Here is an 11709-nt window from a genome sequence, read left to right on the forward strand (position 1 = left end):
TGAGTTGGGAGTTCTGTCAGTTGCTGTTTCCAAGATGAAGAACAAGCTGTCAAACTAAACGAGATGACACCGTAACAAGCTGAATATATTACCAACCTATCTATCCATCCATCCATCCATCATCTATCTATCTATCTATCTATCTATCTATCCATCTATCTATCCATCCATCCATCCATCCATCCATCTATCTATCTAACCAGGGAGTCTTAGAAGCACTAAAAATTCCTCCAGACCTTGTTACGAGGTTCAGGCCAACAGTTGCAACACACCGACAACAAAACCCAACACAAGCAGGCTCTATGCGCCGCACTCCGCTAATTAACTGATTTATGAGAACCAATTAAGAGCAAAATAGTCGTACTAACCTTGGTTTGAAGCAAACAAAGCATCTGTAACTGCAGAGTAAATAACCTACAGTAAGATAAAACAGCTACATTGTGTTTGTTCGCCGACACGCGAGGAAAGAAAGAAAGAAGTTATAGAGGCGAAATGTAGGGAGCTCAGTGAGAAAATACAGAATATAGATGTCAACTGCGCTTGTTGACGGAGGCTTTGCATGAATCACAGCCTGTCGCAACAGGAACGATAAGAACAATGATACTGTTAATATTAAAATAATAAATGCTGCTATCTGTGTTTTTCAGAGAAGCACTTCAGCTGAAGAGGGTAAACAGGCAGCAGCTCAAGCCTCTCTGGTCATTATACATGTATACGTTCACGCGTCCCCGGTTGGTTCCAATCTGTCTGCGGCTCATATCTTTATCTATGTCACTTTGGAAACTGTGGCATTTTGACAGTGTGAATTAAATCTAGTCCCACCCCCCCAGTGAAATCCTGTTAAATCATTATCTTACATTTCCCTTTGTCTCTAAGCTGTCTTATCCCTGCTCTCTGAGGATGCAGAGACCTCCGCTGTGTTCTCTGTGTGCGGCTGCATTCAAATGTTGTTGTGCTCGTATGTGTGTGTGTGTGTGTGCATATTTGTTAGCTTACATTTAGGGACCTCTTTTGGGTTGTTTTTGTCTGTGCATTGGTCTTTAAGCGTGCTTGTGTTATCCTCACCACCCCTGCAAACCAGATAAGCCTCACTAACTATGAATTAAACATGCGTTTCTCTCTATATGTGTGTGTGTGCATCTTTCAAATTTGTGTTTTAAGTCTTAATCATAGTTGACATATGCATTGCCTTGGCTTTTTAAAGTGGACTGTGTGTCACTGAATACGCTCCCTTTGTTTTTGTGGTGAATGTATTATGCTGAGCTACTCAGTCATTGGCTGAGTTAGTTTGTGTACAAGCTGCTGCCACCAGACACAGTTTGTTTGCAGCCTTTAGAGACTTTAAGAGCATTTCTTTGCTTTCAGGTTGGAAGCTTTAAGTAAAGGTTTTTTTTCTTTTTGCTCTCGTGTCTCCACCTGCCGTGTCACAGTCACACAAAGCAGATCTTTTTCTTGGCGTCTATAGCCTTTTAACGCAAAGTGCAGATTAAATGAGAGCTAGCTATTCCGCTTCCTTCCACAGTCTGATGTTCTCTGTACTTATTGAGTCGATCCTTTCTAATGGTCAAGACCTGAAATAGAAAATACACTTACAGACGTGCAGTTGTATGGAAGTTATACAGGAAATTGAAGTCTAACAAGAATGTGGTAAAATACTGCATAGTGTCACCATAAATCTGAACAAAAATGACACATTTTAGTCATACACCTCGGTCTGGCATTAACCCCCTTTCACCCTGGTGGTTTCTGCACTGGGACCAGGTAATATTTGTTATTAAAATGCTTTTGCTGCCAGTCTGAGAAAGTTTCTCTTCCAGTGTGGCACACTGAGTAGAGAGCACCCTGGTGCTACTGCGACTGAAATGGATGTCGAATTGTTGTGTGTCATTTGGAGTTGGGGTTGGAGGTTTCTAATATCCAGAGAGTCCAAGGTGGTTCAGTTTGGCCATACAGTCGTGGAGCTGTTGCTGACTGGATTCGGGGTGTTTCTTGAGGTGGAATGTTAAAAAACAAACAAACAAGAAAAACCTCAAAGAGTTAACTACAAACACAGTCAGAAGCAGATACAGGTGAAGTAATATAGGCTTAATCCTAGTTACAGAAAAGCAGACAGGCTCTTTACTCTTGAAAGGATTCAATTAAATCCATATTTTCACATATTGTCTTTTACACTTGGAGATGGTTTATGACCAGTATGATCAGCTTCCCTCATGTTGCTGTTATGGTGGAAATATGTGGTACTGGGGCCTTTGATAAAAGCCATGACTGGTCCAGTTACTCTGATGTGGATTAAGATTGGTGGGGTCTTGCCAAGGCAGTCCCTTGTTTTTCCTCTGTTGTGTTCGAGGTGCTGTCTACGAATATCACAAAGGATAATTGTGAAATCGAGGGCACTTTGAAGACCTTAGTATTCCTTTTCCTTTTGCTGAGTTATTTCTACTGGCCTAATTGACTCGAGACCTCCAGCACTCTTGAGAAATGTTGAGTTTCACCCAAGAGAAGAAGGAATCCTTTCTTGAGTGAGTGTAACAGGTAAGCTTGGGCAGCACTGGCAGTAATGCAGGTGTTGTCATGGCAAAAAAAGGTTGCTGAGCATTAATGTGAAGTTCCAGACTTATCTGCTGATCTACATTCTAAACCTCATACATTCCCATGGGCATTTGTTGACCATATTGCAGACTGGCTACAAGCAACCGAGATGAATTTTCATGACCCTGGGGACAAGGTGAGAAGTGCACATACCTAAAAGAACCTTGAAACAGAAATATTGCTTGTTCACAATGAAAGAAGCCAGCTAACTCTCTCAAACTCCCCCTTTGTGGGGGTATTCCAGGCATGTCCAACTGAGAAGAGGTCCATGGCAGAACCAGAACATGCTGTGGGGATTACATATTCCATTTGGCCTGGGATTGCTTTGGAATCCCCAAGGAAAAACTGGAGGAAGTACAATAGCAAGGGAGAAGAGTGTCTGGGCAACTTTTTGAGCCTGCTACGGGGGACTGTATTGGATTGGTTTGGGCAGAATGGACATGACCTGACAGTAAATAGAGTTTCTTTGAGCCATCAAGTAATGTGACATCTCAGCCCCTGGCAGTCCAACACAATTTGGTATACAGACTTCACCAGTAGAAAAAGACAGAACTGTACTGGGGGATATTTGTAGAATAAGAATTTGCATCAGGAGAGAAAACACTGGCTCTGTGCCATCCTACCTGCTACAGCTGTGACCTAGAAAATCAATAAATGGATGGAAAACACTAGACATATAGATGGACAATAAGCAGCAGCAAGGTCAAGCAGTCACAGGTGAGGGAGACACTAAAGATGATTAGATATCCAACTATATACCAGTAAGGGCTAAACCTAATATAAGAAAGAAACAGAGGAAATTGAGACAAATAAAAGAGAAACACTCATGTTTAAGCCACCTACCAATACACTGCGTCAACACTGTAAAATCTATTTAAAATGCAGAAACATTTCTCTTCCCAACAAATCATCCTGAATGTGCATGCTGGTTGCTGGGCCCCACAGGACAGAAAGGCCAGTGTTTAAATTAAACACAATGTGTTTGTGTCTGCAGGCATTTATGTGTAGTGGGACGCCTGCAGATACGATGCTGCAGAGGAACGCCTGAATGGGAGCTGCTGTCTTTAGCACCACGCGGTCCAGCCGATGCAGCTCTACCCCGCAGGCATCCTGGGAGACCTGGTCCTCACCGAGCAGGTTGCACACAATCCCAAATGAGCCGCTTGTTATGCTGGGAAGCAACACTGCAGCGTCTTATAAAATCCAACACACAAGATTGCAGAAACGGTGTACAGCAAGACAGTGTTTATGTTAATTAAACTAATGAATAAATGAATCTGGTAAAGATTAAACATTATTACACCTGCCCTGCAGAAATGTTCTGGAACAAAACACTCTGTACTAGCTTCAAGGCTGCCGCGTTTTTATTTACTGCTCTCACATCTCCGAGTTCCTTCAAAGATGTTTAATTATCACAGTTTCTTCATAAACACAATCTGTGGATTTGTTTCTAAGTGCAGTTACCCACCATCTCCCTCCTCTTCCATCTCTATGTGTGTGTACGTTGTGAGGAATCAGAACTGTCTGCTGCTGTTGTCCCAGGGGTGGACACAACAGATGGGTGAGCACACACAGGCACACACATATACACAATAAATGACTGCCCCTGTGGCATTGTTGAGTGCCTAAATACCAGTGTTGCCTCGCCTCCTGGTGCCACTCTGCAAGGTCAGTGGATAACACCATATTACTCTGCCTCTCTCTAAAGGCACACTAGTAATATCCCAGGAGCCATAGGTCCGACGCACAGTTGCTGCATACAGAACACCGCGCGTTGCTCGCTCCCTATTTTTTATGCATATGTGGGCAAACTGCACACTTGCCGTCTCCTTTTTTTTTTTTTTTTGTCAAACACACATATACTATGATACCAGATGGCGCGCCTCAGCACAGTCAGGTGGCAAACTAAACCGTTACTCCACGTGGTTACCATGGGGACCCAACGCCGCACACACAACCACACTCGGCAGTAAGTTCTGTGCAAGCAGCAGCAGCAGCAGCAGCAGAAGCAGCTCTCCATTAATTTTAAATATGAGCATATTTGTCTCAGCAATAACAACTGGAGACAACAGGTTATAGCGCCCACTTACATACCGGTCAGTATCGTTTTTGTTGCTGTAATTTTGCAGGTTTTTACTGATAAAATTCCTCTTAACTCTGGGATACCTGCTGAAACCTTCTAATTCAGTGTTCCTGAAGATTTCAGTTCTGTTGACAGGTACTACCAGCACTCGCTAAGCTATATTGTCAAATGACTGTATGTCTTTACAGTGCATAGAGTGGCGTGTCTATTAACGTCAGGGTTGCAGGCCTGATACTAGGTTCCTAATGTCCATATGCAGCTTTCAGCAACCACGCTGCAATTTTTTCCAGAAATTGCACATTCTAATTCTGGACTGAGGACCAGGGTAGACCCCGGTCCCATGCAACCCTCCACAGGATGGATGCTTGCATTAGCAGCACCTTGACACAGCTCTCCCACAGTGTAAAGAGAGTTAACAGTGAACAGCGTGGCTGAGATCAATGTGATAAAACTACGCAGAATTAAAAGCATGCATTGCTGTCCTGTGAAGCTTTCATATTAAGGAAGACAATCTAAATTTAGTTGGGAGGATCTGCCAGAAATCCTACTACGATGTTACCTGCCTGCTCCACTGCAGGTTTAGAATGATTAGCTCCCACTGTTTTTAAAATCCATTAAATCGTATAGAGACAAACTGCTGCACAAATGAATGTGATCCATCATTTTCATTATCAAAACACCAACAAATATATATATTGCAGCTAATTATCAAGTGTATTGGGATGGGTGTTTGTGTTTCCCCGTGGTGTACACTGTTACATTGGTGCCAGCAGAGGAGTTAAACAAGGACCCAGGGCAGAGTGGGGAAGCAACGTCTGCTGGAGACACAATCATCTGTTCCCAGCTGTAGTACAGTGGATCCTCTGTTTGTTTCACTATGCGGTTATAAAGTAATGTTAGTAGAAGGTACAATACAGGTGTTGTGTACCATGATGGATTATATCAGTCAAGGCAGCCTTGTCTCTGCAAGCTGCTTTTTAATTGGTTTTGAGAACAATGGAAGTCCAAGGCTTCCAGCAGGCAGTGAGTCACGCCTGAACGGATCGAAGCCCAGATTGGTGGCAAATATCAGTCAGTTCAGGCTTTGCGAGGGAATTAATAGGGAAAGGAGCAAAAAGAAAGTAGAGTAGTCACTCTTCAGTATAAAAGCCTCAATAATCAATATTTTTATTTATGCTGTAGAAAAAATAACCACGTGGAATGTTAAAGGTGACTTTCATAGTGATAAACCTGCAGAGGACTGTCATCTGAACAATTTTAGTTTCTTTAGCTCATTTGTTTGGGTTTTATGGCCCACAACTTTACTGTTTTGGTTCATTCTGAAAGCTCTCATGAAGCTAGTGTCAAGGTAAAGTAGGCAGCAGTAAACAGGAACAACGTTAGAATAAAATGGCTGCTCACCATTCTTAAATCACAAGTTTGACAAAATCATTTGTTTAGTAATTGGTGGAGACCAAAATAGAGCCAAAGGGGGAGTGATCACTGGACTTAGATTTGATACGTGGCCAGAAATGAGTGCAGCTGCTGCTATGTTTGCGAGATGTGCCAACACATTTGCCATATTAGGTTGGCAAGTAATGTATGTTTATCGTATGACTCTGGCTAACAGAATCCCTTAATAAAAGTTAGATTTATACCCTAATTCAATATCTAATTCAATGTAATCTCACCTCACTTCAACTAAAAATCAAACAAAACCCTTTCAGAGGAAAACATTCTTACTTTAAAGAATTGTTTCCCATATATGAACCCTTGTGACATATTAATCCAACTAAAAGTCACTTCAGCCACTGGCTCGCCATAAAAAATGTAGTAAACAACAAAGGGGGGGAAGTAAAGACAGAATAAAACATTTTATTGAAGCTGTTGTGGAACAATTTGGTGCACTTCTCTGAATCTCCTTCACACTCTCCTTTGGTTTATTTTTCCCCTCAGTGACCCATTTAAACACAAGTGGCACCACATAGCACAGATGATTGAAGAAATCTCAGTATATGAAAGACTTTCCTAACACCATTCATAAAGCGGGCTTGTCAGACAAACAATCAAATTCCCACCAGTGTTCATAAAGGAAAGTGTATTAGGATATATTGCTGTATGATTTGTCGATGCCTATCGTCAACGGTGACTGTGCTTCTTTCATTTTGTGCTCACGAGGGGGTTTTCCTTTGAATGTTGAAAAGGAAACAGGAGAAACAAGGCCTCATCTTTTTTTTTTTGAGACATGGTTATCGCTGAAGTTCCAGTTATACTAATATAACAGACTACATCGGTGCAAGACAGCATTTCAACCAACGGGAAGTAGCAGGTTTTCAACTTTTTTGCAATTTTCTTGACAAAGTTTTGGTGAAGTATGTAGAAAATGAGTCACAGCTATAAAGAGCAAGACATCAATACTTTTTTGGGGGATATTTGATTAGATTACAGCTTGATGAATTCAGAGAATGTCTTGCATCGGAAGACTATGGACAATCAATAGTAGGAAAGGTTAAAAAAATTGGGATTCACAAAGAGTGTACATGAAGTTACAGCTCAAATGAAGACTTTTTTGAGAGGATGTTGGATTTCATGTCTTGACTAAAACAAGCGGATCAAGTTCAGTAATAACATTAACAATGCCCAAAACAATGATTGGCTTCATGTACTGTGTGTTAGTGCATCACATCTTGAAAATGGCTCAAATGACATTAAAGAACCAGCTTCAAACAGACAAGGATGAAGCTAAATAGCCGAATAACAAAGCTTTCTTAGGCTGTTTTCTAGTTTTCACTTGTGTTCTCATAGACTTGTCAACGCTGAAGTAGCACAAATGACCATAAGTGTTCTTGTTCCTCCCACATAATTGAAAAAACTTTAAGAGGTGACTTGTGATAGATGGTGCTGGACAAATACTGCAAAATGGATCCACCAGGAATGTCTTGCCTTCTTAATCCTAAAGAGTTCAATACAAACCAACTGAGTGTCTGTTTTTGGTTCTTGGAGACATTTCACCTCTTGTCCAAGAGGGTTCCTTAGTTGTAAATGACTTGTGCGGAGTCCCAGGTATTTATTGTAACCCCGAAATCACATGGCTTAAAGTCTGTTAACGCAAGACTCAAACAGCTCAAGGTGTTAACGGTGGTTAAATTGCCTAGAAAGGGACCTCCAACCTGCAGTATAAGTACCTGGTAAGTGGTGTCCTAGAACCCCTTCTCTTTTTAGAGTTCCAGTTTAATTATCTACACAGATTAGGGGGTGTACAACTCTAATTATCAGGTACTCATAATGTGGTCCTAACATCCCTCCCCATTCACACAGACCATCATTTATACCTTAAATCACACAAGTCTTGAATATTTAATGGGCTGTAATTTAGAGGTGAGAATAAATGCTCGGGACACGAATGGGTTTTTGGTGAAAAGTGAATCTTCTTCAAGAACCAAAAACAGAAAGTTCGGCTGCCTTCTACTGAAGCATTTGGAATTACCATGACCTGGATGACTGAGCATTTACACAGACACGTTGCCTTCTGAAACCATCACTTGTGTTTTGTCAAGGTAGTTTTAGTAGCACAGAGCCCTATTCAACTACTGTAGGAATGTCATGACAAAAACTACTCAGCTAATTAAAGCAATGATGGTCAGCTAGTGACCCTGAAAGCTTTAAACACATCAGACAGTGATAAAACTGGACATTCATTACAATTAACAGTCCCAGAAATACGGTACCTAACCTTTAGACACAACTATCCTGCAAGCGAGCAACACCAGCAGGTCAAAGTCATTCTGATCAGAACCTTAAACTCAGCAAGACCACCAGTGCTAATGTCTTTAAAGTGTTTTTAACATAAGCAGACTTAATACCAGCAGACTTTGTGAAAACTAATCTGTGTCACTCTCAAAGTTTTTGGCCACAGCTGTAGAGATAAAATCACAAGAAGCTACCTGAGCTGTTGATGTTAGTAAGTACACTGTTGTTCCAAGCGTCCTCCTCCTTGGACTCTTTGGAGGTTTTACTTGCCAAGATTGGTGTAGTGAGTTTTAGGAAATACAGGCAGTGTTTTACAGCAGGGTAAAGGTGATCACTCACAACAGCTTTGTATTGATTTGCAGCCACTCTTTGTACAGGAACCCAAACCATGTCAGCAAAACAGAGCAACCAGATCCCCTCGATGGTTGTCACCCATCCTAATCGGATTTACATCACAGGTTATTAAATATGTTCAGAAAACTGTCCTTGTTTTCTTTTTTTTTTTTTACATTTCCTTTACACCCTTAAAGGACTGTAGGGCAGCTCGAACAGCCATGATGATAGGCAGTTGCTCACTTACAAAATGAATCTACCCACACTTTGTCCTTACACTCCAACACGACTGGTACAAAGAAGCAAATGCACAGTGAAAGCTGCCGGTGTGTGTGCGCGCTCGTCTATAAACATGTGTGAGTCTCTAATCTCTGTTACTGTTTGTCTCAAAATCTGTCAGCCGACTAAAGAGATATTGATGAGGCACAAAGTGGTTTGACAGGCGTGTGTGTCCTTGGTTTTTAAACCTCCAGATTCTTTGGTGTGAGCAGACGAGACTGTGTGTGTGTGTGAGCTGTTACATCACACACCCACGCACTTGAGTTTTTGATACGGGGACTGTCAGTGACACTATATGGCTATGAATTTTACATGTGTTTTGAGGGTGTTGGAAGACTTGTTTACACCTGTAATCTGGGTAAACAGTGGAGTTCAGTCCGTACGTTGAGTTGTGATGGGTTTTTAAAAACTGTCAAAGCTTATTTCCCATCCCCACCCTAGATGTAGGTGAAATGAAATGTTTGAGGAGTCGCAGATTCAGGGAGTAAATGATACCGTCTGATGGCGCGGCGCGTGCTTAAATCTCATCTCTATTCCCTCGCAGAGACGGAAAAGTTTCTGTCAAAATCAAACAGAAAAGAGAGATGACGCACAAAAGGTTATATTCAGCTTCAGCATCCTCTGTCACAGTCCCTGGTGTAGACAGCCGCCCACCCCCCTCCCACCACACTAACACACCGGGGCTCCAAGACATGTACTTCAATTCAATTAAGAGCAAATTGAAATGAAACAATGTGAGGAGATGAGATTTCGTCCGCCTGAGGTCTTTCCGGTGGGCGACAAAGCGAGCTGCACGGCGAGGACCGAGCTCTGGGAGCGAGGTGCATGCTGGGACCCCGCGCCGTCTCCTATGTCACCACCTGGGTCTCCGTCTAATTAATAGTGTGTGTATTCAGGGAATGAACAGAAGGAGGGAGGGTGGGAGACAGAGAATTAATAACTTGTGTACTTAGGGATTGATAGAAAGGATGGAGGAAGTGGAGGAAGAGGGAGAGATTGTCCTCCTTTTTATAGGAACGTCTGATGTCAGTCACCACGGCCAATTAAAATTTTAGTTTTGCTTCTCGGTTTCCTTCAGCTGTTGTTGTGAATAACACATGGGCTGAAAAAAACAACCAAGAGTCAGACAGATTGACTGTTTCTCCAATTTGATTGCACCCTCCTCAACTTTCAATCCAAGACTCGTAATTATGCAACCTAAACGATCCTAGTAACAGATACTCAGAAAACAGAATGTAGGGAATAAAAAGCAGAAAGCCTAGCAGACAGAAAAAAAGAAAAATCTTTGGAAGTGCAGGTTGTTCATTTTATTAAGACACACTTGGGCCAAAAGGAATCAAGGGAAATTTCATATGTTAGACCTCAGATCCATATAAATCGATTCAGGGCAGAACACTTGGGTTTTGGAGGCACAAGCATGAACCTAAAGAGGCAGAAAAATCACTTTTGGTCCAAAACAGAGAAATAGATGAGAACAGATTGCTGCTGGGTTTTTTTTTTTTTCTTTTTCTTGTTGCAGTCGCTTCGTAGTGTCGTGCCAGTACATGTTTGTTGGATGCCTGACAGCAGAGCTTAACAAATCTATATTCCTGCGGGATCAAAAAGAATGACTGTTTCCACCAGGGAAGATAGATTTTGGAGAGCTGCATTTGGCTGTAATTCACTGCTGAGTTTCCTGGAGGAATAATGGCCCCTATTCAGTCAAAAATCATACATACTGTAAACTCATCCTCTTTCCACTCGAAAGCAAAATACGCCTTGACTTGTGACAAGAAGGATTATGTTGCTGACCCTGTAGACTTCAAAGTGTGGATGTAAATTGACTTTTTGAGAGCCTCGTAGCAAATTTAACCACGGAGACTGGCAAATTTTTTAATACCGATTATAATATTGTTGTGAGGAAATTTGCAAGCTATCCCACTTCATTAGATGATAAATAGAGGGAGGGAATTAAGAGAGGCCAACAGGGAAACGGCGATCCATTTTGCATGTTTTTATCTCCACCAGAGACACTGGTTCATCATGGAATTTGCCAGATATCCAATTTTTAAATGAGGCCATTAAACATCTCAGTCTGCACCTCAACACACAAAAAGTGTTTGCTCAGTCTCAGCTCCTTAAAGAAATAAGCCAGTTCAAAGACACGAGAGACGGTTCAACAGACAGCATTATGTCAGATATAACACCACCATCCACTTGATTCCAAATAAAGACATCGGTATCAGCTTCTGTGCTGTTCTTGACTTCTCAACTCCCAGATTTATGCTCTAGTGGTTATGTTGCAGCAACAGAGTGGTGCTGGGCCCATAGCCCAGATCGATGGATTGAAACCATCCTCTGCTGGTGGCATGAAAGTTGGCTGACCTTTGGAAGGGATATTAGGTCTGTGTATTACAGGAATGCGAAAAGTGGCCAGTTTTTACATCACCCCTTCGACTAAGTTATTTTGGTAAGTAGAACTTTTCCAGTTTGGTGAATTACCTTGCAATACATTCACCTTTTAGGAGATTTGGCCAATCTGGTCCTCTTCTTGCACCTCCACCTGAATAATGCATACTCTCCTGATTTGAAAAATTAGTTGGAAATCAAGATATTTAAGGAAAGAAGCAGAGTGGCGCAGCGGAAGCGTGCTGGGCCCATAACCCAGAGGTCGATGGATCGAAACCATCCTCTGCTAAATGTAAATTCTGTCAACC

At 41.9% G+C, this 11709-nt stretch overlaps 1 non-coding gene across 1 annotated transcript; it reads left to right on the top strand.

The window, feature by feature from the left end:
• Positions 1-11618: 11618 nt before the first annotated feature.
• trnam-cau (transfer RNA methionine (anticodon CAU)) lies at positions 11619-11690 on the top strand. The gene has a single exon. It is a non-coding gene; the product is annotated as a tRNA-Met (tRNA).
• Positions 11691-11709: the final 19 nt, after the last annotated feature.

Source organism: Stegastes partitus, unplaced genomic scaffold, assembly GCF_000690725.1.
Source record: "Stegastes partitus isolate 25-593 unplaced genomic scaffold, Stegastes_partitus-1.0.2 Scaffold561, whole genome shotgun sequence".
NCBI classification, from domain to species: Eukaryota; Metazoa; Chordata; class Actinopteri; family Pomacentridae; genus Stegastes; species Stegastes partitus.